At 46.3% G+C, this 27,558-nt stretch overlaps 4 protein-coding genes and 1 non-coding gene across 6 annotated transcripts in view; all 5 read left to right on the forward strand.

Annotated features, from left to right (window-relative positions):
* The window catches only part of LOC127199491 (protein S100-A2), a 284,365-nt gene that overhangs the window by 182,608 nt on the left and 74,199 nt on the right, over positions 1-27,558 (forward strand). The gene's annotated exons all lie outside the window — the stretch shown is intronic.
* LOC127199484 (protein S100-A13-like) overlaps positions 1-27,558 on the forward strand; it is a 65,521-nt gene that overhangs the window by 30,410 nt on the left and 7,553 nt on the right. The window lies entirely within an intron of this gene.
* LOC127199489 (protein S100-A14) overlaps positions 1-27,558 on the forward strand; it is a 58,453-nt gene that overhangs the window by 19,473 nt on the left and 11,422 nt on the right. The gene's annotated exons all lie outside the window — the stretch shown is intronic.
* The window catches only part of LOC127199486 (protein S100-A16), a 62,371-nt gene that overhangs the window by 8,802 nt on the left and 26,011 nt on the right, over positions 1-27,558 (forward strand). The window lies entirely within an intron of this gene.
* LOC127199737 (U6 spliceosomal RNA) lies at positions 3,594-3,697 on the forward strand. The gene has a single exon (XR_007832001.1). It is a non-coding gene; the product is annotated as a U6 spliceosomal RNA (small nuclear RNA).

Raw genomic sequence — 27,558 nt, forward strand, 5'->3', positions numbered from 1 at the left:
AGCAATGAAGGAGTATTTTCCTTGCTCCACATTCTCAATAGCATGAGATGTCACTTGTGTTATTGATTTTAAGACATTCATTCTGTCAGGTGTATGATGGAATTTCAGAGTGGTTTTGACTTGCATTCCCCTGATGACTCAGGATGTTGAACAGTTCTTTAAGTGTTTCTCAGCTATCTGAGATTCCTCTATTGAGAATTCTGCTTAGATATGTGCCCCATTTTAAAATTGAATTATTATAAACATATTTTCTCATTTTGTAGCCTCCCACTTTGTCTGAATGATGGTGTCCTTCACCTAACAGCAGCTTTTCAGTTTCATGAGGTTCTATTTATTAATTGTTGATCTTAGTGTCTGCATTATCAGTGTTCTGCCAAAATGTTCAAGGTCATTTCCTGCTTTCTTTTCCATCAGGTTCATGTATCTGCTTATATGTTGAGGTTTTTGATCCACCTGAACTTGAGTTTTGTGTAGAGTGATGAATATGTATTTATTTTCTTTCTTCTACATGCAGACATCGAGTTTGACCAGGACTATTTGTTGAAGATGAAAAAGATGTTCCCCCTGCCACAAAGTGTGTGTTTCTGGATTCTTTATAAAAAAGCAGGTGTTCATATATGTGTGGATTAAGCTGGGTCTTAAATTCAATCCCATTGATCAATATATCTCTTTTTATGCCAGGACCATGGAGTTTTTATTATTATAGCTCTGTAGTACAGCTTGAAGTCAGGGATAGTGGTACCTCCTGCAGGTTTTTATTTTATTTTATTTTTTTAATTTTCAAGATTGTTTTTAGCTATCCTGGGGTTTTTGTTTTTCCATATGAAATTGAGAATTGTCCTTTCAAGGACTGTAAAGAATAATGTTGTTGTTGTCGTTGGGGTGTTGGAGAGATGGCTCATTGATTAAGAGCACTAGAGGACCCTGGTTCAATTCCCAGCACCCACATGGCAGCTAACAACTGCCTGAACGTCTGGATCCAAGGAATCTGGACCCTGCAGGCACTGCATGCACATGCTGCATAGACATACATGCAGGCACCCCCACAACAAACAAACAAACAAACAAACAAACAAACAAATTGTGTTGAGATTTAATGGAGATTGCATTGGATCTGTAGATTGCTTTTGGTAAGATGGCCATTTTTACTATATTAATCCCGCCGATCTATGAGCATGGGAGATCTTTCTGCCTTCTGATATCTTCTTCAATTTTTTTTTCTTCAAAGAGTTGAAGTTTTTGCCATACAAGTCTTTCACGTTCTTGGTTAGAGTTACCCCAAGATATTTTATATTATTTGAAGCTATTGTGAAAGGTTTTGTTTCCTTGATTTCTTTCTTACTTAATTTATCACTTACATACAGGAGGGCTACTAATTTTTTTTAAGTTAATCTTGTATCCAGCCACTTTGATGGCAGTGTTTATGAGCTGTAGGAGTTCTCTGGTGGAATTTTTAGGGTCACTTATATATACTGTCACATCATCTGCAAATAACTGTATTTTGACTTCTTCTCTCTCTCTCTCTCTCTCTCTCTCTCTCTCTCTCTCTCTCTCGTTTTTCAAGACAGAGTTTCTCTGTGTAGCCTTGGCTGTCTTAGACTCGCTTTGTAGACCAGGCTGGCCTCGAATTCACAGCGATCCGCCTGCCTCTGCCTCCCGAGTGCTGGGATTAAAAGCGTGTGCCACGCGCCCAGCTGACTTCTCCCTTTTCAATTTGTATCCCCTTGATCTCCTTTAGTTGTCTTGCTAACTCTAGCTAAAACTCCAAGCACTGTATTGAATAGATATGGAGAGTGGACAGCCCTGTCTTGTCCCTGATTTTAGTGAACCTGCTTCGTGTTTCTCTTCATTTAATTTGATGTTGGCTGTAGGCTTACTGTGTTTCCTTTATTACATTTAGGTATGTGTCTTGTGTCTGTTATGTCTCCAGGACCTTCATCGTGGAAGGGTGTTGGATTTTGTCAAGAGCCTTTTCTAGATCTAATCAGGTGATCATGCGGTTTTTTTCCTTTCAGTTTTTTTATATGGTGAATGGCATTTTCTGCCATTTGTATATTGGACCACCGCTGAGTCTCTGGGATGAAGCCTACCTGATCATGGCGGATGATCTTCTTGATGTGTTGTGTCTGTGTTCATGAGTAAAACTGGCCTGTGATTCTCTTTCTTTGTTGAGTCTTTATGTTTGGATATCAGGGTGACTGTGGCCTCATAGAATGATTTGGTCAAGGTTCCACCTGTATCTATTGTGTGGAATAATTTGAGAACTGGGCTCAGTGAAAAACCTTGCCTCAATATATAGGAGGGTGATCAAGGAAGACACTTGATGCCAGCCATGATCCTCCACACATGTGCCTATATACATGCATGTATAACACACACACACACACACACACACACACACACACACACACACACACACACACCACAGAGGAAACCCAAATACTTTGTTTTCAGTGCTTTTGGATATGCTCAGAAATTGGAATGCTGAGTCATATTATATGTCTGTTTTTAACTTAAAAATGTAAACACCTGTCTATCTACCTATCTTTCAATCAGTTATTTATTTAATTGTGTATGTACATACGTGTGGAGATCAGAAAACAACTTGCAAGAGTTGATTCTCTTTTGTTACCATGTACGTTCCAAGGATCTATCTCAGGTTGTCCAGTCTTGGCAACATGAGCCTTAACCCAATGAGCTGTCTTGTTGACCTACTTTTAATTTTTGGTGAAGTCTCAAGACCGTTTTCTGTAGCAGCTGCACCATTTTACAACCCTGCCCCTAGAGCACGGAGGTTCCAGTTTTCTCCATGTCTTTGTCGACACTTCTCTTCCTTTTCTCCCCGCTTCTCTTTGGGTGGTACTGGACCTGAATCTTCCCCCTTCTCTTTGGGTGGTACTGGACCTGAATCTCCCCCCTTCTCTTTGGGTGGTACTGGACCTGAATCTTCCCCCTTCTCTTTGGGTGGTACTGGACCTGAATCTCCCCCCTTCTCTTTGGGTGGTACTGGACCTGAATCTCCCCCCTTCTCTTTGGGTGGTACTGGACCTGAATCTCCCCCCTTCTCTTTGGGTGGTACTGGACCTGAATCTACAGTCTCAGGTGTGTTAAGCAAGTGCTGTACAACAGAACCCTATCTCTAGTTTTGTGCCCTCCCCGACCCCCCTGACTTGAATCATGTCCTCTGCTCTCCCCATGACACTTCGCACTCGTCTGACTCCCTTTCCTCCCTTACAAGCTCTCTCCTTCTGTTTGTCTATCACATTTTTATGGGGGTGCATTTGCTTTGTTTTTTTCAGACAGGCTCTCATGTAGCCTTGAACTGGCTAAATGTAATAATTGAGGTTGACCTTGAACTCTGTTATCTTTCCGCTTCTATGTCCCAAGTGCTGGATGACAGGCATGCTCTATTTTGGTTATTTCCAACATATAATAACAGTATGTATTTTGTGGGGTGCGATGTCAACTTGACACGTGTATGCAATACATAATGATCAAATCATGGAAGGTCTGCTTAATGGGTTCAGAAATACACTTAAACAGGAGGATGGAATTGTGCTATTCTTGTGTGTTTCAAAATGTCTCAGGGCTGTGCTTGCTTCAGCAGCCCAGTACTAAGATTGGAATAACACAGAGAAGATCAGCGTGGCTCCTGCGCAAGGACGGCATGCGAATTCATGAAATGGTCAGTCTGTTGTTTTAATGTCTTGCTATTAGTTTGCATTTTTGAGACAGTCTTATTATGTAAGCTTACCCAGCCTGGCTCTCGCTGTGTAGTTCTGCTTGTTCTCACGGCAGCCTCCAACCTTTCTGCCTCTGCCCGAGGAATTATGGGTGAGCAACGAGCATCACCACAGCCAGCTGCTGCTGCTTCCTTCTTCCTTTTCCTCTTCCTCCTCATTTTCTTTTCATATTTTGAAACAGGGTCTTCATATAACCTAGCCATTTTGGCTATATCAGCCACCCCACCCCCATTTTGGCATATGGTTATTCATCTCTTATAATCCTTTCCATCTTTGTGGCATCATGCCCTTCCCCCACCCCCATCCACATGTCTTGTTTTGACATAGGCTCTCACTCTAGGTCTTGGCTAGCCTTAAACTCTCAGTCTCTTGAGGATTGGGGCTAAATCATTGTACCCACAATTACCAGGCGTTTACAAGTCTGCTCTTAGAGGGTCTAAGTTCAAGCCTAGAGTTATGTGGAGGAAGCTGAGTTTTTTTGGAGGCCAGAAACTTTAGTGGCAGTCTGGGTTTTGCCTCAGGGCCTGAAGCCAGAGAAGTCCCAGAGGGCCAAACACAGCTAAGACAAGGTCAGGTCACTCAACAGAATGCAGGGCTCCTTGGGAAGTGTGGGGTGAGAAAAGCGCTGACAGTGTAGACTGGGTAGGCCTGAGGACCAGCAGCAGGCCTTGGTAAGCTGCCTTTCCCAGCGCCCTCTGTTAAGGTCTCATGTTGCCCCGCCTTAGTGTCCAGTGAGTTGTGTTCGGCAAAGCCATCAGTGACTTGACTTGTCATTCTTTAGAATCTGGAATATTGTGTAGCACGAGGGCAAAATACCTAAAAACACTTACGTCAGCACTTACAACAATCAAGACTTATTTATTTATTTTTACGTATATAAGTGTTTCGCCTGTGTCTATGTACGTGCACCATATGTGCACCTAGTGCATGTGGGGCCCTGAAAGTGATGTTGGGTCCTCTGGAACCAGAGTTACAGATGGCTGTGAGTCATCATGCAGGTGCTGGCAACAAGACAGCCAGGGAGTGTCCTTGACAGCTGAGCCATCTCCCCAGCCCCTTGCGTCAGCTTTTGTTTTTCCATTTAGATTCCTAGGGAAAAATATCCCTTTTGGAAGACTACAACCCTAATATTGTCCAGCACTAAAAGTTCAAACATTTGTTTTTGGAATCCAAGGCTTGTTTGTTGTTCCTTCTGGCAGCCCTGTGAGGCAGGAGCCGGTGCTGACGTTTCACAGTAGAAAACACTGAGGCTCAGGACTTGGTGTGTGTGTGTAACTCACCCAAGGCGCATCATTCACGCGGCAAAGATCTGCAGCTCAAGTCTCTTCTTTTACTAACTCTCTGTGGATTGGTACCACTACAATCGAGAGCCAAGAGTGTCCCTGTCTGGTGGTAGCCCAGTGGTTACTCCATGAACAGGAGGATGGCAATCTCATCCCCAAAACCCATGTATTTAAGAACAAGCACACAAACAAATCCAAACAGGCATGGTGGTGTGTGTCTGTAATGCCAGTGCTGGGGATGGTCACAGCAGGATGTCTAGGGCTTGCTGTCCAGCTGATCCAGTGAGGCTCAGGTTTAGGAGAGACCCTGTCTCTAAAAATAAGATGAAGAGTGCTAATCTTCCTGGGAACTCCCCTCAGACTCATCCAGAGGCATGTCTCTTAGTTGACTCCAGAGTCAATCAAATAGACACTCAAGATGTTAACCCAGGGAGCTGGAGAGATGGCTCCCTGGTTAAGAACACTGGCTGTTCTTCCAGAGGACCTGGGTTCAGTTCTCAATATCCACATGGCAGCTCACAACTGTCTATAATTAATTCCAGTTCCAGGGGATCTGATACCCTCACACAGACATATGTATAGTCAAAACACCAATGTACATAAAATAAAGATAAATTAAAAAAATACATTGCGGGGAGGTGGTGGCGCACGCCTTTAATCCCAGCACTCGGGAGGCAGAGGCAGGCAGATCTCTGTGAGTTTGAGGCCAGCCTGGTCTATAAAACAAGTCCAGGCTAGTCAAGGCTACACAGAGAAACCCTCTCAAAAAACTAACAACAACAACAACAACAAAAAGATGTTAACTCAGTTTTGAACATGGATGTGTTTGCCAAGGGACTAGAACACAGCGCAAGAAGCCAAGAGTCAAAAGGCATTTCAAAGTGAACATGCATTAAGTCCAATCTCCCAATGGCCCCTTGCCTCAGCACCAACTCCCACTCCATTCTCCCCAGTGTCGTATGCAAATCTGGAGCTACCTCTGGCTCCTTTCCGTCCCTCACATCCCCTGGTGAGTCTGTTTTCAGGTCTTGGCGCTTGGTTTTCCAACGCATCCAGAGTCAGTTTCCACCACCCACCTCAATCACTATTATACCACCCTGAATCGTGGTCCCTTCTCAGCTAAAGCAAGCATTGCCTGTCGTCCTTTTATGGAGGCCAGATGCTGCATACTCATTTTACATATGGCACCAGATGTCAGCCTTGCTTGGAGCTACATCACTTGATAGGCCTGACTGGCCCAGACCTTGGACTTGCTGTAACCCCAAGTACAGGGTTACAGGTGTGCTCTCCCATGTTCAGCTCAAAGTGAACCTTCTAAAAAGGTGTATTAGGTCACATGCCTCCTCTGCTCAAAAATCTTAGCGCTTCCCAGTCTCCCTAGGGAGGAGCTGAGGCGGGATGGTGAAGAGGAGAGAACGCTGGGAGAGGAAGGGGGCTCCGCATCTGCTTCTACTTCTGAGGGACTTCAGGCTCCACCGAGGAGGCCCTGGCGGCTACAGACAATCTGTGTTTTCCACAATACGCCTTGTCAAAAGGCAATGAATAAGTTGCCCGTGTTCAGGGCCAGATGGTGCGTTCTCAGAGGCACCTCCATCGAGGACATCAGTGACAATGATGACAGTAACTAGGCTTACTTGGAGTTAGGATGACGTAAGACTTCATTGTTCTATTACTTCTCCCTCCCAGGCATGGCTGGTGCTGTTCGTAAGTGCACATGACCACTTTGCTTACTGGGAAAACCTCTAACTTTTAACCTCCTTACAAATTACACTCCTTAGGTGAAGTTAGAGAGAAAGGAAGTGGTTTCTTAGCAACCTTTAGAGATGTATCTTGGTGGGGCACCGAGATCCCTTAAACACTATCTGTACAGGAACACACGGTGAGTCACCTTGAGAAGCGCCCACTTGTTTTATCAGGTGTGTTTTACTCACTTGGAGCACATGCCACTACACCTGGCTACTATTTTCTTCTATTTTTGTACTAAGGATTAAAGCCAGGGCTTCACAAATGCTAAGTCAGTACCTTTCCACTGAGATATGACCTCACTTTTTGTCTTAAGTTTTACCTTTTTTTTTTTTTTTTTTTTTTTTTGAGACAGGGTTTCTCTGTATAGCCTTGGCTCTCCTGGATTCGATTTGTAGACCAGGCTGGCCTCGAACTCACAGAAATCCTCCTGCCTCTGCCTCTGTGAATACTGGGATTACAGGTGTGCACCATCATGCCTGGCTTTAAGTTTTACTTCGAGACAGGCTCTTTTGAACTTGGGATGCTCTAGCCTCTGCCTCCACGCCAGCTGGGACTACCACCCTGCTTTGTATTTTGATACAGCATTTATAAATCTCTAAGATGTCGTTTGTTTATTGCTTTTTTTCACTACAGCTTAGTTTCCATGAGGGAGAATTTGCTCCTGTCTTGTTTACTGTGTTGTTTGCAGTACCTGGCACATAGCCAGCGCTCGTGTCTGGAGCATGAGTGGGCTCCCATGTGGGAGTATCTGAGTTTTATTACATCCCAAGCCCATGCTTTCTCTCCTGGATTCTTTGCTGTCTCATTCGGGTGTCTACATTTGTCTTAGGGTTTATTGCTGGGATCAAACACCACGAACAAAAGCAACTTGGGGAAGGAAGGTTTTTGTTTTCGAGACAGGGTTTCTCTCCGTAGCCTTGGCTGTCGTGTACTCTCTTTGTAGACCAGGCTGGCCTCGAGCTCACAGAGACCCACCTGCCTCTGCCTTCCCAAGTGCTGAAATTAAAGGTGTGCACCACTACTCCCGGCTTGGGGAAGAAAGGTTAATTTCACTTATACTTGCATACCACAGTCCATCGCTGAAGGAAATCAGGGCAGGAACCTGGAGCCAGGAGCTTCTGGAAAGGCCATAGGGGGAGTGCTGATGACTGCCTTGTTCTCCATGGCTTGCTCAGTCAGCTTTCTTATAGCCCTCAGTAAACTGGGCCTTGCCACCCCAGTCAAAACAAAACAAACGAAACAAAAAACCCCAAAACCACCACCACCACTGCCACCACCACCACCAACACCACGCATACAGGCTTGTCCATAGGCCAATAGTGTGGGGATATTTTCTCAATTGAGGTTCCTCTTCCAGCAGAACTCTGGTTTGTGTCGTTGACAGAAGCCTAGTCCGTGCCAAGCCTGGTCCCAGGAGTTTTCCTTCTTATTGGGTTCCCTTGCTTCTCGCATCCAGTTGACTAACAAGATCTACTGCTTTTACCTCAAAAGTGAATCTCAGCCAACTATGGCAACATGTGGTTGCAATTCAAGCCCTTGGGAGGATGAAGCAAGAGGATTGCTGAGTTGAGGCTAGCCTGGCCAACAGATCCTGTATTTTTCCATTTCTACTGTCCTACAACTTTATCTTTATTTAATTTAATTTTAATTTTAATTTATGTGCACGTGTTGGTGTAGGGGTGTCAGATCTTGGAGTTACAGACAGTTGTGAGCTGCCATGTGGTTGCTGGGAATTGAACCAGGGTCCTTTGGAAGAGCAGGCAGTGCTCTTAACCACTGAGCCATGTCTCCAGCCCCACAACTTTATCTTAAAGTACCATCTTCTGGACACCACAATTGCAGGAGACAGCCTTCTAGCCTATGTGTGTGTGTGTGTGTGCTAACATAGTGTACTTTGACCTCTTAAGCTTTTCCTTAGGTTTATTTGTGTAGCTCTGGTTGCCCTGGAACTCGCTTTGTAGATCAGGCTGGCCTCGAACTTGGTCTCCTGAATGCTGGGATTAAAGACACGTGCCTGGAACTCACGAGGTAGACCAGGCTGGTCTTGAACCCAACAGAATTTGCTTGCTTCTGCCTCCCCAGGGCACTGGGACTAGAGACGTGTGCCGCCTTTGCTGCTTCTTTTGGGAAATACTCAGGAAGGACTCTGACCCTGTCTTAACAGCAGCAGTAAAGGAAACAAAATGCAGGCAGGGGAGGACGGGACAGGACAGCTGGGACAGGACACAACAGCAAAAGCCAAACAAACAGGAGCCCCTCTGTTGTGGATTGAATAAGAATGGCCCCCAAGGCTTACTTATAGATTTGAATGCTTGGTCACCAGGGAGCAGCACTATTAGGATATGTAGCCTTGTTGGAGTAGGTGTGTCACTGGGACGTGTGTGTGTGTGTGTGTGTGTGTGTGTGTGTGTGTTGGCGCCACCATGCTCCTTGCCTTGAGGATAGTGGACTAAACCTCCTAAACTGAAAGCCAGGTCCAGTGAAATGCTTTTCCTTTGTAAGAGTTGACATTGGTGGGGCTTGGTGTTACAAGCCTTTAATCCCAGCACTCTGGAGACAAGAGTTCAAGGCCAGCCTGGTCTACAAAGCAAGTTCCAGGTCAGCCAGGGCTACACAAGAAACTCTGTTTCGAGGGGGAAAAAAAAAAAAAGTGGCCGTGGCCATGGTGTTTCTTCACGTCAATAGGACAGAGGTTGGTACCAGGAGTGGGGTTTTGCTGTGACAGGCCTGGCCATGCTGCTTGCTGCCAGAGGGTGAACTCTGGGACTTTGGACTGGAAAAACACTAAGTGGGGCTTAATGGGCCACAGTAGCGGGAGCTTGGAAGACAGTGGGGCGGAGAGCATATAGACTATCCCTGAGGATACCAAGAGATGACAGAATACAATTACATAGACTATGAGATGTATCCACAGGAAAAAAGGTACAAAAATGGTACCACAATACGCACTATCTTAAAAAGTTCCACATAAGTTTTACCTGTATTTACCTGGAGAGGAAGATGAACAAGTGACTGAACTTCAGATTTTGAGAAATACTAATTCCTTAAAAAAAAAAAAAACAAAACAAAACCAAAAAACCCCGCAGAGAAAGCCTCAACGCTTTACCACATTTTATTTTATGCAGTTGCACACAGCAACTCTTCCAAGAAGATGGGGGAAAATAGTGAATTCACTTCTACTCCTGTTTCCCCTGCCTCAGTCTACCACACTCGTCAGAATTAGCGTGTTGCTGCATCCGCCACCCTCCCCGCGGGCCATCAGGATGCCTGTGTGCGTGTTGAGCCTCCGGTCTCTGAATTCAGGGTTCGCAAGCTGATCTCTCAGCCTGGCTTCCTCCCTGCACCCTTTATCGGATTCATTATTCAGTTGGTTGGATTTCTTGGCTCCTGTACTCCCATGTCCTTTCGGCTTGAGACTGTTGTTACTTGGCTGGTGGAGTACAGCTTTTGGGGCCTCATTCTTCGCTCTGAGCCCTGCAGACACTGCAGCACTGTCTGTGGCCCTCGGTGGTTTCCTGGGAAAGGCTCGCACTCACCCAGCTCCCTTTCATACAGGAAACTGTAGCAGCTGTCTTTCTCTCCATGGATTCTCTCTCTCTCTTTCTTCTTAAATTATTATTTTTTCTTTTTTTTTTTTTTGGTTTTGGTTTGTTATTTTGGCTGTCCTGGACTTGCTTTGTAGACCAGGCTGGCTTTGAACTCACAGCGATCCGTCTTCCTCTTGCCTCCCAAGTGCTGGGATTACAGGCGTGTACCACCATGCTCCCCCCCTCTTATTTTAGTGTTGGAATATTTTAGCTGTATAGAAAACTAAGAAAGAATACATATTCAAATTAGTTTTGTTGAATTTGAACGTTTTCCTGTATTTGTTTCAAATCAGTAGAAGTAAATTATTAACAGTCACCCAGTTGAAAGCGGCTGCCTACCCAGCCACATATGTCTGCCTACACAGCCACGTATGTCTGCCTACACAGCCACGTACTGTGTCCCTGCTCCCCTCGCCTGCGAACGTTGTCCTGAATTAGAATGTGTGTATGATTCCATTACAGGAAAAAAAAGTATTTGTGTTGCTGGGGTTAGAACCCAGGGCCCAGCCGGGCGTGGTGGCACACACCTGTAATCCCAGCACTCGGGAGGCAGAGGTAGGCGGATCGCTGTGAGTTCGAGGCCAGCCTGGTCTACAAAGCAAGTCTAGGACAGCCAAGGCTACACAGAGAGACCCTGTCTTGAAAAACCAAAAAAACCAAAACCAAAACCAAAACCAAAACTAAAAAACCCCAACAAACAAAAGAAGAACGCAGGGCCTGAACATATAAGGGGAGTGCTCTGGCTCTTAATGATCGGCTCACATCCATACAGACGAATTTCTAAGCAATGTTTTATTTTACATTGCATGTTTTCGTGCTGTACATGTATGGTTACCATTAAACCAGTGTGGTGGTGCAGGTGTGCAACCTCAGCACTTGCGAGGCAGAGACAGGGTGGGAATCAAAAGTTTAGGGTCATCCTTAGCGACATAGTGAGTTCAAGGGCAATCTGGGGTGAGACTCCGCTAAAGACAAACATTCTCCCAATCTCACATTTGATACCATCTGAACGATTGCCAGTGCGGTGGGACCGCCCTGTGTCGTTCGTTGCTACTACAAAGCAGGAGAGCGGTGGCTGATGGGAGCTAGTTCACTGGTGGCTTTAGACTAGATACTTTCACTATTACTTTATGCTAATGTTGAATTAGGAGAGGCCACTTTCTGCTTCTTTGGCTTGAAGTTAATTAGACAAATGCAGTTGCAAGTCTGTGCCACCTTATCACCTCACAGAGTGCAATGCTGTCCAGCTTCTGGTCACATTCCCAAATCTGTTTGCTCTCACAGAGGCAGGGGCCAACCACCCTCGTCCAAGGGACGCTGCTGGCAGGAGGTCCCGCAGAACCGACGAACAGGATATTCTCCACCATTGAGTGGAGAGTGAGATCTGACTCTCACACGAACTCTGGTGCCCCTCTTCTGACCATGTCCCCTGGATGGGGAGGCCTGGCGGCACTCAGAGGAAGGATAGCAAGTTACCAAGAAGAGACTCTATATTCTAAGAGCACATATAGGGGGAGGAGGTCTCCCTCAATCACAGACATAGGGGAGGGGAGAAGGGGGAAAGTGAGAGGGAGGGAAGAATGGGAGGAAACAGGGGAAGGGCTAACAATCGAGATGTAATATGAATAAATTAATAAAATAGAATAAATGTTTAAAAAAAAAAAGAAAGTGTGGCTTCAGCTTCCATATGTAAATGCTCTGTGGCTCAGTGCCTATAAGAGGGAAACTCTGTAAGTGCCAAGATGATGTGCAGGACCTCCCTGGATACTTTCTGGGCTTTCTCAGCTGGGGTTCCATCTGCCCAGCAGCCTGAGCTGTGGGGACCAGCTGAGCAGGAAGCCCAGGTTTGCCCATCCTCGGCCACTCTAATCCATCACTGTGCTACCTGGAGTGTTCTCACTCGGACAAGCTGATGATGCACAGCGAGCCTGCTTCAGAGTTCCTCTGTAGGACGTCTGCTGCTCTTAGAAGCGTTTAGAGTTAGAGCGGACTTTATGTTCCTCAGTTTAAATATAATTAGTCTAAATGTATTTTTTCTAAGTTACCCAGTATAGTACCTTTTCATTGCAGATCTTCCATTTCTCTCTATTAAAAATAAATTAGCAACTTTATTAACTTAAATATCTCTTCCTCTCTGTTTAAAAATTTATTTAAAAATTTTTTTCCTTTTGGGGAATCCTATTATCTCTATAGCAACACTTTTACTTTTATTCTTTAATGGCACACACCTTTAATACCAGCACTTGGGAGGCAGAGGCAGGCACATCTCTGAATTTGAGGCCAGCCTGGTCTACAGAACAAGTTCCAAGACAGCCGAGGCTACACAGAGACACTGTCTCAAACAACAACGACAACAGATAAATAAATGAGCAATTGAGCCTGGATAAGCTTAGTATCTTACTTTTTCTTCTCAGCAACTGAAAGGCAGAGGCAGAAGGGCAGGAGTTCACAGTCATTCTCTGCTGCATAGAAAGTTCAAAAACCCAGCCTGAGCTTCCTGAGAGCCCTGCATTTAAACAAATGAATGAAGGAATGAAACACACCAAATCTCCTGATAATTCCCTTCATGTTCTGGAGTTTCTCTGTTTACTTGTTTGTCCCTTATACTCTTCCCACTGTGCTCTTTATGCCAGACAGTGTGATTTCAGTCCCAACGTGCTCACCTCATTCTTGGACCCATTTATTTCCGTGTGTGTTCATGCACTAGCATAGCAGGGCCCCAGGCCTTAGCACAGCTGACTCCATGGTGGAAGGGCCAGCTGTAAACTCTTTCAGGAAGACAGCACCACTTGCCAAAACAAAAACAAAGGCCTAACCCATCAAAGTCTGCAGCCATGGAAAAGCCTCTGAACGTATTAACTTTCTGCTTCCGGCTAGCTGTTCTTGTTAGCTGGTAACCTGGAACATGACTTGTGCTTCACAGCTCACCCTGGCCGGGAAGGTGGTGGCGCACGCCTTTAATCCCAGCACTGGGAGGCAGAGGCAGACGGATTGCTGTGAGTTCGAGGCCAGCCTGGTCTACAAAGTGAGTCCAGGATAGCCAAGGCTACACAGGGAAACCCTGTCTCAAAACAAAACAAAACAAAGCAAAACAAAAGCTCATCCTGAACACCCAGTGTAGTCACTGGCCAGCTAATAAAGACTTTCTATTAGCTTAAGCCTGTGTCTGAGCAGTCTTTTCTGGTGGATACCCCACAACACTAGTGTGCGCCTATGTGTTCGTGCACACACGAGCAGGCTGCAATTGCAGTGGAGGTCTGAGGACAACTTGAAGTCAGTTCTCTCTTCCTACAGGACTGGACTCAGGTTCCCAGGCTTGGTGGCGAGGGCTTTCACCCACTGAGCCATCTCCCCTCTCCCCCACCCCCCTCCCGTCTTCATTATCTTTAATGACTTCCCACTTTATTTCTGTCATGATTTGTAATAGCCTTTAAACACGCCCCAACGCCATTGCTGCGCACCTCAGACTCTGCTGTTTTGACTGGTGAGCACACGTGTCAGGACCAGGCATTGAAGACGCTTTTCAGCTCCTGTACCTGGAAGTGAATGGCCAAAGGCACCGAGAAACAGTGTCTTGTCTGTTTGCTGCCCCTCTGCTGGGTCACATCCTAATGACTGGAAACGTTTAAAAGATGATATTTTCACCTCCATAATAAAACCAAGAAGGACAGGAATCAAGTCTTCTCATGATAAGAAGCTGACGACAGCAGAGCGGGAGGGTCGCCCTGAGGCGTGCACCCTCTCCTGAGCTGCTTTTGAAGTGAAAGCTGAGCAGACAATTCCATGATGTCCTCCAGCTGCCTGGATTCCAGCTGCCTGGATTCCAGCTGCCTGGATTCCAGCCCTGAGCCACACGCCTAGTTAGCGTCAACGTTTGCTTTCTCACTTACTTATGTGTATGCGTCTTTTGTCTGCACGAATGGCTGTGCGCCGTGAGCATGCGCAGTGCTTGCGCATCGGGTGCCCTGGGATTTCGTTAGCTGCCTTGTGGGTGCTGGGAACTGAACCAAGGGTTCTCGGCAAGAGCAGCAAGTGCACTTAACCTCTGATAATTTTTCCCCTTACCCCCATTTTCTTTTTTTAAATCTTCCTTGGGTAGATTTATGTGGCTGGTTGATTTCTCTAGTGGTTATGAGTCTTCAGTGCCAGCCAGTGAGACGTGTTTTCTCCATAGAGACACTGATTTTAGATAATTAAAAAACCCTCAGTCTCAGCTTCAGGGAAAACTGGTTAGTCTGGTTTAAAGGGCCCAAGGCCATTACCAGTTTGGCACCACTTAACACAATTAACTTTAGTATTTAAAATTTTTTAAAAAATTTATTGTAAGATAGGGTCTCATGTAGCTGGGGGCTTGCCTCAAACTTTCTATGTAGCCGAGGCTAAATTTGAACTCTTGACCCTTTTGCCTTCACTTCCCAAGTACTGGGAACCATTACATGCACACATGACCATACTAGGCTCAAATTCTGATTCTTTCTGTCTCTGTCTCTCACTGTCCCATTGTCTGTTTCTTTTTCCATCTTCTCTGTCTCTGGTCTGTCTTTCTTTTCATTTCTTTCTGCTTCTCTTGGTTAAAATTAAACCATGCCAGGCGATTGCCCTATCACTGAGTCACATCACCAGCCACTTCTACACTGAGTTCTTGGCTTATCTGAACCACACCAGCCCTGCAAACAAACCCTCAAGTACCTCAGAAGGCAGAGCCACACTTAACTTTCCCTGGGAAAACTATTTTTTTTTTCTCCCAGTTAGAACGCAGGCTGCCAGTGTACAGGCTTTCTTGCTGTTGGTTTCTTTTAGCTCAACCTCTCATTCAGGGACAAGGATTCCTGGGTCACGTAGGGGGATTTTCCACTTCCCAGCTGCTCGCAGACACAGCTGCGGCCCTTGCTCTCCTAAGTCTGGAGCCGTGCCTCCCCACGCACAGCTGTAGCGTTTATCGCTCATACTTTGTGCTTTATAGCTCCCCCTTCGCTGTGGCCCTTGGATAATTTCCTTTACTTTCATCTGACCTTAGCTGCAGACTGAAAATGGTTATTGCTATTATGCTGTAACCACACGGAAATGGGAATTTATCTTTCCCTTATTACACTCCCCCACCACACAACCACACCGTTGAATTTCTCCACATTTGGGGGGAAATTGCAGGGTTAGCGCGGGACGAGTCCTCATTCTGGGAAAACCACTTACCTGATAACGGTTTCTCCCCGCCAGCTATGGTTTTTATTTTTTCCTTTATTTTAAAGGTTCTATTTTTATCATGTATATAAATGTGTGACTGTGTGTTGGCATGTGCATGGGACTGGACTGAGGGCTCCCTTGGAGGCCAGCAGAGGGCATTGGGTCCCCCTGGAGGAGGAGTTATAGGTGCTTGCGCCCAGCCTGCTGTGGGTGCTGGGAACTGAATTAAGGCCCTCTGCGAGAGCAGTACCCACTCTTAGCTATGGAGTTATCTCTCTAGACCCTAGATTTTTTTCTTGTCATAATAATCTAGGTCATTTGTGTGTGTGTGTGTGTAATATGGTATACTCATTAAATATGGAGAATGAAGTATTTATTTTAGATTATTACCTTTATGATTTGTTTTCTGGAATAGCAATTCTATATAATTTGATATTTATTTATTGAGACCAGGTCTAGAGAACTGGGTAGCCCAGGCTGGCTTGAATGATCATTCTTCCTGCTTCAGTCTCCTGAGTGCTGGGATCACAGGTGTGAGCCACTTTCTGGGCTGGAGATTGTTAGTTTCTTTCTCTTCCTTTCCTCCTTTCCTTCCTCCTTCCCTCTTTTCCTCCCTTCTCCCTCCTCTCTTTGTTTCCCTCCTTCCTTTGTGACAACATTTTCTCTGTGTTCCAGAGAGATTCAGGCTCAAACTCTTTCTGTAGCCTAGGCTGGCCCGAAATTCGCCATTTTTCTGCCTCTGTCTTCTGAGTGCTGGAATTACAGGAATGCACCACTTACCTGGACATTTACTTATTTTTTTTTGTGGCGATGGGTGTCAAAGCCAGGGCCTTGTGCATCTAAGTCCATCATCACTGAGAAGTGTCATGACTGTATTTTCCCCATTTCATGTTTATGATATTCTAACTGTTGCGTTCTTGGAGTTGTTCTTTCCTTTAGTCTCTTGAACTTGCTGTGTAGCCAAGAACGGCCTCGCACATCTGACCCTCCCACCTCTGTCTCCCAAAAGCTGGGATTACAGGTAGGTGCACCACACCCAGATATGCCATTTTTGTGTAGAGTTCCAAAAGTAGTTTTTAAGATCTAAATCGGCTTATGCCACTCTTCCATTATTTGAGACCCTCCAGTCCTTCTTACTGAATGTAGACAAAACCCAAGCTCTTGTGCTGTCCACAGGCTCTTGTGCTGTCCACGGGCTCTTGTGCTGCCCACAGGCTCTTGTGCTGCCCACAGGCTCTTGTGCTGCCACAGGCTCTTGTGCTGTCCACAGGCTCTTGTGCTGTCCACAGGCTCTGCTGCCCTTCCAGTCCCACACCTGCCACCTTCTCCATTGCCACCCATGACCCCTACTTGACCCCCTTTATAGCTAGAACTCTCATCTCTGGGCCAGGACCTGGAATGTTCCTGTGTTTCACTTCCAAGGCGAGTGGCTCCACGAGCCTTAGTGAGTCCTTTCTTTTTTTTTTTTTTTTTTTTTTTTTTTTTTTTTTTTTTTTTTTTTTTTGTTTTTTTTTTTTTTTTTTTTTTTTTTTTTTTTCCTTTCTTTTCTTTTTAAAGATTTAACTTATTATGTATATAAACACTCTATCTGCATGAGAAGAGGGCGTCCGACCCCAGTATAGATGGCTATGAGCCACCATGTGGTTGCTGGGAATTGAACTCAGGACCTTGGAAGAGTAGCCAGTGCTCTTAACCGCTGAGCCATCTTTCCAGCCCTCGAGTCCTTTCTTGACCATGGCACTTGGCGGATGCCAGCAGCTCTGATTAGCACTGTGTCTGCTTATTTCACTCACAGCACAGCACTTGTTCTGCAGAGCTGGGCACTGGACCCAGGGCCCTGGATGGGCCAGGTAAGTACCACTGAAAGGCACCTCAGCCTCAGTTCGTAGCCTTGTTATGATTTGTGATTATATGTTATTTATTGTTTTTTTAAAATGAGTATATGTCCCACCAAGAAAGGGAACATGAATTTAAAATTAATTAATTAATTGATTTAATGTATATGAGTACTTTATCTGTATGCACACCTGCATGCCAGAAGAGGGCAATCAGATCACATGATAGATGGTTGTGAGCCACCATGTAGTTGCTGGGAATCGAACTCAGGACCTCTTGGAAACAGCAAGTGGCACTCTTAACTGCTGAGCCTTTTCTCCAACTCCCTTGAATGTGTGTGTATGTGTTTTTAATTTAGTCATTAGTTTTGTATAGTATGAGCACTTACAAACCTCTGTTGAGTGGATAAATAAAGATGAATTAGACAGGTGTGCTAATAGTGCACACCTTGTCCCAGGTACTTGGGAGATTAGGACAGAATTGGGCCCAGAAGTTCAAGACTACAGTAAGAGTTCAATCTCTTGGAAAAAAAAAATCAGAGAGTTATTGTCCAAAAGAGACTTCACTTACGGGCTCTAAATCATGTAGAAGTTGGTAGAGAAGAGCCAGAAGGCTTCTAAGCATGTGATTGACAGAGCAGACAATTGTGATCGTAATGACTGCAGACTGGAATGCCAGAGAAGATCCAGCCACCAGGAGGACAGGCTGCTGTGAGGCAGTAGCCGCAGAGCCCACAGCCCACAGAGGTCAGCTGGGTGAGGTTCCAAGGAAAGCCCAGCCTCATGTGATGTGTGCTCAGTGAAGACTGTGGTTGTCATGGGGTTAGGTCAGATTGGAGTTCTACCCAGCAAGGCAGAGATGACGCCCACGTCAGCTTACGGTGCGGAAACAGGAGCACTGAAGCCTCCATCCGAGAGAACCAGGGACTGGGAGTGAGGAGCCGGATGAGAATAGGTTCTGGCCCTCTGACGTTCAGAGCCGGCTAAAGAGAGGGGTGGTGAGAGAGAAGGAGGGAGAGCGACAGACCCAGAGAGAGAGAGAGAGAGAGAGAGAGAGAGAGAGAGAGAGAGAGAGACAGACAGACAGACAGACAGACAGACAGACAGACAGAGACAGAGACAGAGACAGAGAGAGAGACAGAGAGAGAAGGTGGAGGGGCCGTGTTAGCTTTTCCAGCTGGGCTAGGAAGAGAAACCAACAAGTGGTAGCAGAAGGACCCTGGGCAAAGCTGCCGAGCCGGTGGTGAGGAGTGGTGCTCTGCAGCCTGGCCGGCATGAGTTCAAATCCAGGCGTACTCTCGATCCACGAAGCTTCTGTTGCCAAGTCCGTTCATCACATACATGTTGTTAGAGTGGGTGGGAGGGTTACGTTTAAGCCAGGGCTCCTTAAAACTTTTTTCTTTCCTGGCTGCTTTTGCCTGAGGCATTTATAAAGACCTGGGTAGATAGATATATATAAGTCAAGCATTTGTTGATAATAAATTATAAAGGTATTTACTAATATTTAGGTATTATATAATTTTGTTAAAAATGAAAGCAAATTTGAATACTAAAGAGGTGGATATGCTTGTTTAATTAATTAATTAATTTTGTTTATTTATGAGATTGTAGTTTAATCACAATGTTTCTGCCTTTCTTTCCTCCCTCCAAGCTCTCTCATCTACCCCTTCCCACTCTCCTTCCGTGTTATGTTTTCAGGACTGGACTGTTTGGCGCTGGACAAGCCACTGCTGTGCACCTTTCTGGGTGGGACCACCCCTCCTGCTCCCAGCTTTACTCGGTTGCCTATAGTTCTTTGTGTAGGGTTGAGGCCTCATGGGATTATCTCCATCCAGTTGGGCATGTCTGTTGGTGTCAAACTTGTTTAGGCCTTGTTTGGGCTGTCATGTTGGTGAGATTTGACAGATAGAACCTTCTGATGCAATTTGGAGACACAGTCTGATCCTCTGGCTCTTACAGTCTTTCAGTCCCATCTTCTGCGGTATTCTCTGAGTTTTAGATGCAAGCATGCTTTGTAGAGTCATCCACTGGGACTGGGCTCCACAGCTCTGCATTGGTTGTGGTTTTTGGTAGTGTCTGTTGCAAAGAGACGTCTCTTTGATGAGAATGAAGCTTGCATTCATCTGTGGGTGTGAGGGCAAACGTTTACAAGCCTGTAGTTAGGCATTATGCCGGTTTTGTAAGTTACTGAGTGTAGACTCTTTAGCACCGAGTGGTTAGCTGGGGTTCCAGTATCAAGCGTGGCTTCCCTCCATTGAACAGGCCTGTACTCCAGTTAGAGAGCTGTTGGTTACTACTAAGGTGTGTGTGCCATTCCTGCGCCTGGGTTGCCATGCCGTGCTGGTCACTGAAGTGGTTCACGGGCCTCAGAGCTGGGTTGGATTGTTGGTTGCTTCCCTCCTTTCATCATAGCTGGGTCGGGCTGTTGGATGCTTCCCTCCTTTGGAAGTTTCTGGTACCATGAAAGCGAGTCCTCAGGGAGGAGCATTTAGGTTAGTTCCAGCTCAGGGGTCTCTTGGCCTGCTTCTGAAGTGTTAGGTGTCTTTAGCAACAGGGATTTGCCTTACTCTTCTGGGGGACAACTAAAGGCAGCACACTTGTTTAGTCTACATAAAGAATTAAAAAAAATTTTTTTTTTGAGATAGCAGAGTCTCACTATATATCCGTGGTTGGCCTGGAACTCACTACTTGTAGGTCAGGCTAGCCTGGAACTCACAGAGATTCATCTGCCTCTGCCTTCCAAGTGCTGGAACTAAGGGTGTGCACCATCATGCCCAGCCAATCTTGGTCGAATATTTGATACTGCAGGATCAAATCATCAACTCAAACAGCAACTAAATATTTTAGTTTTTTAGAATTTTTTTTATTCAATCTTCATTTTACTTATTCATATATTCATACAGTTTATTTTAATGATATCCAAATAAAGGCATCTATTGCACTCCTTCAGACCCCTCCATATTTCCCCTCCCATCTCATGTTTTCTTCTTCTTCTTTTTTTTTTTTTTAATAGCCCACCCAGTCCAGCTAGCGCTGCTCCTATCCTCAGGGATGACGGGTGATCTATGACAGCACGGGCAACCTATCAGCAGCCACCTGCCCTGAAGTAAAGGACTCTTCCTCTTTCATCAGTCATCAGTTGTAAAAAGGTCCTTCATTGGGGTGGAGCCTCATGCGTTTGCCTGACATCGATGCTGAGATGTGGACTGGCTTGATCTGCAGGTAGTCATGGCTGTGAGTTCAGGAGTGCAAAAGCCACATCACGGCCAGAAGGCAGCACTTCTGGCCATCCCCCTGCTCTTACACTCTACGTACCCTGACTTTGTGTTCTCTGAGCCTCGGTGAGGGGAAAAGAAGGGTTATGCTTTGATGTAAGCGTCCCATTCAGGGTTGGGCACACAACAGTCACTTAGTATCAGCTCTTTCACCAGTTATGAGTCTGCTGTCCAGTGAAATGAAGCTTCTCTGATCAAGTTTCAGAGCAGCACTAATCCATGATTGTGAACATAAATACTTTGAAGGCAGCAGTTTGACATGTCGATTTAACAAAAAACAAAACAAAACAAAACAAAACAAAACCAAAAACAAAAAAACCAAAACCAAACCAAAACAAAACAAAAAAAACAGTCATAGTTCCCCTGCCTTGGCCCGTGGGCTTTTGACTAGGTAGGCAGTACCAGGCCCAACTTTCCTCCTGTGGACCAGGGCTCACACCTAATCGGCAAGTGACTGGTTACTCCTGTAACTGCCATGGCACTAGTGTATCAGGGAGTTAATTATCATAGCATGCATGACCCACTGGTGAGCAAGACCACTGATGTCTTTCTTCCCCAGTGGCCTCTGCAGCACTTTCTGTCACCTGAAAGCTAACTAATAGGGAGGAAACTTCTAGATCACTTTTATCTTACTTAGGGTTTCTATTACTGTAAAGAGACACCATGACCATGGCAATTTTTTTTTTTGAGACACAGTTTCTCTGTGTAGCCTTGGCTGTCCTGGACTCACTTTGTAGATAAGGCTGGCCTTGAACTCAGGGAGAACCTTCTTCCTCTGCCTCCCCAAGTGCTAGGATTACAGGCATGTGCCACCTCACCCAGCAGCTGAACATGGCAACTTTTATAAAGGAAAACATTTAATTGGGGGCTGGCTTACAGTTTCAGGGGTTTAGTGCATTACTGTCATGGGAGGAAAGCATTGCAGTGTGTAGGCAGTGTGTGGACAGTGTGCGGGCAGTGTGCGGGCAGTGTGCGGGCAGTGTGTGGGCAGTGTGGGCAGTGTGGAGGCAGTGTGCGGGCCAGTGTGCGGGCAGTGTGCGGGCAGTGTAGGCAGTGTGCCAGGCAGTGTGCGGGCAGTGTGTGGGCAGTGTGCGGGCAGTGTGGGCAGTGTGCGGGCAGTGTGTGGGCAGTGGTGGGCAGTGTGGGCAGTGTGCGGGCAGTGTGCGGGCAGTATGCGGGCAGTGTGGGCAGTGTGCGGGCAGTGTGCGGGCAGTGTGCGGGCAGTGTGTGGGCAGTGTGCGGGCAGTGTGGGCAGTGTGCGGGCAGTGTGGGCAGTGTGCGGGCAGTGTGCGGGCAGTGTGCGGGCAGTGTAGGCAGTGTGCGGGCAGTGTGCGGGCAGTGTGTGGGCAGTGTGCGGGCAGTGTGGGCAGTGTGCGGGCAGTGTGGGGCAGTGTGGGCAGTGTGGGCAGTGTGCGGGCAGTGTGGGGCAGTGTGGGCAGTGTGGGGCAGTGTGAGCAGTGTGCGGGCAGTGTGGGCAGTGTTGCGAGCAGTGTGGGCAGTGTGCGGGCAGTGTGCGGGCAGTGTGCGGGCAGTGTGCGGGCAGACATGGTGCTGGAGAAGGAGCTGAGAGCTCTACATCTTGAACCCACAGGCAGCAGGAAGAGACAGAGAGCAACTAGACCTGGCCTGAGCTTCTGGGACCTCAGAGTCCACCCCTGAGTGACCTTATTTCATAAGGCCACACCTCCTAATAGTGCCACGCCCTATAAGCCTGGGATCATAGTCATTCAAGCCACCACATGATCCATCTTGATTTCTCTGTTTGGGACCAGTGGTAGTGTCTCAGCAACAGCATCTCACCACGCAGCTGAGGCAGGTAACAAGAACAACGCAATAGTGTTGTTTTAGGGGCCGCTGAAGCATCCTTGACCACTACCCAGACGGCCATATCCTACACCTGGCATTGAGATTTTCAGTTAGGAACTCATGTGTTCTCAACTCATGACAGGGAAGCACTGTCCACCTGTGTAAGGTACCTGTGTTTAACCTCCTTTTAAAGTTAAAATATAGCTTATACACTGATGAGTTTCCATAGGCTTTTTTTTTTTTTTTTGGCTTTTTGAGACAGAGTTTTACTATGTAGCCCTAGCTAACCTGGAATTCACTATGTAGACCAAGCTGGCCTTAAAGTCACATCACAGAGATACAACTGCCTTATAGGTGTGTGGTACCATTCTCAGCTCCCATAGTTTCCATAAGGCATGCGCGCGCGCGCGCACACACACACACACACACACTCAGTTGTGACCCCCCACCTAGGGTTGTAACGCACAGTTTGAAAAGCCAGGAACCAGGCAATATGTGAGTAACTACACAGTACATTTAGTTTCTTTCTATCTGCCTGCTGACTGGGAAATCGTCCCTGCCTCGAAGCTGGACAAGTCCATCACTTCATTCAGGGAGGGCCTTGTCCTGAGAGACTGATCCTTCATCCTGTGACCGTGAGGTCAAGTCCCGGTGTCAGCATCAGCTTCATTATCTTCTTAGGAGGAATCCCTCTATGAATCCGGAGTTGGTGGCAAATAACTGTGTGCGAATGATTCTCTTTCTCTTTCTCCTTTTTTCCTTTCTTTCTTTTTCTCTTCTTTCTTTCTTCTTCTTTTTTGAGACAGCGATTCATTCTCATGCAAGCCAGGCTAGTTTTAAACCTTGCTGTGTGGTTGAGGCTGGCCTTGAACTTGCGATCCTCCTACCTCAAGTGCTGGGATTACAGCTCTCCAGCAATAGACCCAGAGAGGTGAATGATCTTAAAGGCCGTATGAGTGAGCTCGATAACGGTGTGTGCCTTTTCTTGTGGGGACTAGAATTGATTTATTTATTTTTTTTCTTCTTTTATTTTTCTATTTTAGAGGTTGGTTTATGTATTAAACTTGTATGCGTATGAGTGCTTTCCTTTTCCTGTATGCACATTTGTGCCTGGTGCCTGGGAGGTCAGCGCAGGGCACTACATCTGTTAGAACTGGAGCCACGTGTGGGTGCCGGGAGTTAAACCCAGGCACTTTGCCGCCCCGCTTTCTTCTTTACAGTGCTGCTCCTAAGCCGGGTGTGGTGGCGCACGCCTTTAATCCCAGCACTCGGGAGGCAGAGGCAGGCGGATCGCTGTGAGTTCGAGGCCAGCCTGGTCTACAAAGCGAGTCCATGATGGCCAAGGCTACACAGAGAAACCCTGTCTCGAAAAACCAAAAAAAAAAAAAAAAAACAATACAGTGCTGCTCCTACTAACATGCATTGAATTCTTGTGCATGCCGCATGTGTTAACTCATTTGATCTGGGGACAGATAGTAGAGCGGTGATTGCAGGGAGTTACCTGTTTGTTAAGAGCGCATAGTGAATGTGACTTCTGTGACGACTTGTTTGCTTTCTTTAGTGAAGGGCTTAGACAACAGGGCTAGACCTTACCCTGGGCATTCATAGCACTTGGTTCCCTTGGCAACAGGGATAGGCCAGCAGCAGACCGTGTGAACCAAACAGGGCCAATCAGGGCTTCCCAAGTATTAACAAGCAGATCCTAAGGTTTGCAAGGCTGGAAGAAGACCTGGATGATGTCTAAATACTTTTGTGGCCCCTGAGGCTGGACCACTGATCCTGTGAATTACTCCAAAGACCTTATGCTTTGTAAAGACTAGTTTGTTCATTTATTTTGAGATATGGGCTTATGTATGCCAGATGGGGCTCAAACTTACTATATAGCTGAGGATTATCTTGAAGTCTCTATCCTCCTGCCCCCACGTCCCCTGTGTAAGGAGTACACCACTGTACTAATTTATGGGATGCTAGAGATTACACCCAGGATTTCTTGAATGCCAGGCAAGCAGGGTACTAAAGGAGCTTTGTTAACCCAACACCTTTCAGGACTCTGTGAGCTCTGGTTGGTGAGCTTGTATCTTAGCTGAAGTGCAGAGTGCAGCCAGCAGTGTCTCCTCTTGTTTCGGTAAGAAGCCTGAAAGAAATTACTTAAAGTTGGAATGACTTTCACACGAACTCTGGTGCCCCATATTTGACCACATCCCCTGGATGGGGAGACCTGGTGGCACACAGAGGAAGGATAGCAGGCTACCAAGAAGAGACTTGATACTCTATGAGCATATAAAGGGGGAGGAGGTCCCCCTCAGTCACAGTCATAGGGGAGGGGAGTAAGGGGGAAATGGGAGGGAGGGAGGGAGGAATGGGAGGATATAAGGGATGGGACAATCACTGAGATGTAATATGAATAAATTAATTAAAAAAGTATAAAAAAAAGTTGGAATGATTTATTTTGCCTGCGGTTTGAGAGGGTGCAGCCAATCGTCCAGGGAGAGATGGAGGGAGCCGCACTAAGGTCGCAGGCTGCTTACCCTGTGTCAGCTAGCCCCAGAGCAGAGAGGTGGGTGGGTCACTTGCCTGGCTCTAACCCTCAAGGCCTGCCCTGCTTCTTCCAGTGAGGGCTCACATCCTAAAACCTGTACAGTTTCCCAAGACAGGGCGAACAGCTCGGGGTCAGTGGGGACGTTTCCCATCTTTAACTCTGAGGCTTAAACCCAGGCCTTTTGCGTACTGGGCAGGCACTCAAACATAGAGCTAGCTCCTTAGCTGGTCTTAAATAAATAAGTAAATAAAGATTTATTTATTTTGAGGCAGGGTCTTGCCCAATTATTCTTGAATGGCCTTCCCTCTGCAGCCTCTTGAGATAGATCAGGCTTTGCTGAAAGATTTAAGAAGACACTCATTTTATTTTAAAGTATGTGTGTATGTATGCAGGTGTGTGTGTGTGTGTGAGTGTGAGTGTGGATATGCAGGTGTGTGTGTGAGTGTGGATAAGCAGGTGAGTGTGGATACCCAGGTGTGTGTGTGTGTGTGTGTGTGTGTGTGTGAGAGAGAGAGAGAGAGAGAGAGAGAGAGAGAGAGAGATATGTAGGTGTGTGTGAGTGTGACTGTGGATATGCAGTGTGTGTATGTGAAAATGTGGGTACACAGGTATGTGTGTATGGGTGTGGCTATGCAGGTGTGTGTGTAAGTGTGGCTATGCAGTATGTGTGTGTGAGTGTGGCTATGCAGGTGTGTGTATAAGTGTGGCTATGCAGTATGTGTGTGTGAGTGTGGCTATGCAGTATGTGTGTGTGAGTGTGGCTATGCAGGTGTGTGTGTAAGTGTGGCTATGCAGGAGTTGTGAGTATGGCTATGCAGTGTGTGTATGTGTGAGTGTGACTAGCAGTGTGCATGTGTACACTCATGCACACCTGTGTGGTCAAAGAAGGCAGCATGTGATTCCCCTGGAACTGGTGGTTGTAGATGTCCAACACGAGGGCTGGGCATTGAACGCTCTGGTCCTCTACAAACACAATATGGGCTCTTAATAAGTTACCTCTGAAGCTGCTGAAGATGTTTAAAAATTATAATGAGGAGGTGGTGATGTGCACCTTTATCTCAGCATTGGGCAGAGGCAGGTAGATCGCTGTGCGTGAAGCCAGGTTGGTCTACATAGTGAGTAGCTGGTCAGCCAAGGCCACATAGCCTTTGTCTCAATAAGCAAAAAGGAGTAAAACAAAAATTAAAATGAAAATGTAATAATTATTTTATTTTTGTGTCGTTAAGTGTGCAAATGCATGTGAGCACCTGCCGAAAAAGGACTTTTAGCCCCTTAAAGCTGGAGTTAGAAGCAGTTGTGAGCCATCATGTGTGGGTGCAGGGAGCTGAATCTCATCTGCCAGAGCAAGCACAAACTCTAACCACTGAGCCATCTCCTCAGCCCCTGAAAGGTCTTAATTAATAGAATTAATTGTTAATTACTGGGTCAAGATTCAAGTCCAGATCCAAAAGTCTTAACTCTTTTTTACCATGACTGATCCCTGAAGCACTTTCTCATGAGTAACGCCCTCGGTTTAAGAACACACCGCTCCCACTGAGTCACCTGTTCCGCCTTCCTGAGACCGGCCACCATCCCTGGAATGAGGAACTACCCCGAGTTCATCAGAACACACCTCACACATCACTCTCCGAGTTGGATGCTTCTGAGAGGAATGCTAATCTCGCACCAGTTACCAAGTAACACGGTCCATTGTTGGCCCTCTCTCTGGCAGCCATGGAGCTGGCTTCAGCCTCAAGCTTGCCTGACACTGAAGCTTCTGTGCTCTCTGGGACAGCAGCCAGCCTTTGGCTAGGGGAGGCCACAGGCATTGGCCCAGGGCACAGATATTCTGATCTCCTGATAGGCAGCAGGTGTCAGAGCTCTGGAGCTACAGGACCTTTGTACCCTGGTTGTCACGAGCTGTGGGATGTGGAAGCCTGCCTCCAGTCCTAATAGCTATAGTGTGGAGGGACGATTGACCAGACAGTGACGCTCCCCGCCCTCCCCCCACAAGGCAGGGCATGTAAAACAACAGTGGGTATAGAAGTCTATATAAACTAGTTTTAGTTTAAACTACAAAATGTTCCCCTTTGTGACACCAGGATGCAATAAGCCACCCTTTCATGTGTACACGGGCTGACTCTGATATATAGCATAAAAAACCACACTTAGGGACACATTCAAAGAATGTTCATTAGCTGTGATGTGGCACCATGACCCTAGCTGAGAGGAAGTACATTTTAGATGCTCCACCCAGATTAACACTGGGAGTCTGTCTTGACATTACAAACAGATGAGGACACTTCAGGTTCAGGCATAGCTATGGATCATGACTGGTGACAAGTGGGTGAGGATCAAAATGTTGCCCAAGAACACGCAGACTCTAAAAGAAAATAAACAGAAAGGAGATGAACTGGAATTCTTGGTGAAAGACCTGAAAATATGTATAGTTCTAGAACTGTGTAAATGTGAGTAGCAGATTAATACAGCTAGATACTAACCCACCAATTTAATTATTAAATGAAAATGCAGGCTAGGGGTGTGGCTCAGTGGTAGAGCATTTACCCAGCATGTGTGAGACCCT

This window comes from Acomys russatus, chromosome 15 (genome assembly GCF_903995435.1).
Source record: "Acomys russatus chromosome 15, mAcoRus1.1, whole genome shotgun sequence".
Lineage (NCBI taxonomy): Eukaryota > Metazoa > Chordata > Mammalia > Rodentia > Muridae > Acomys > Acomys russatus.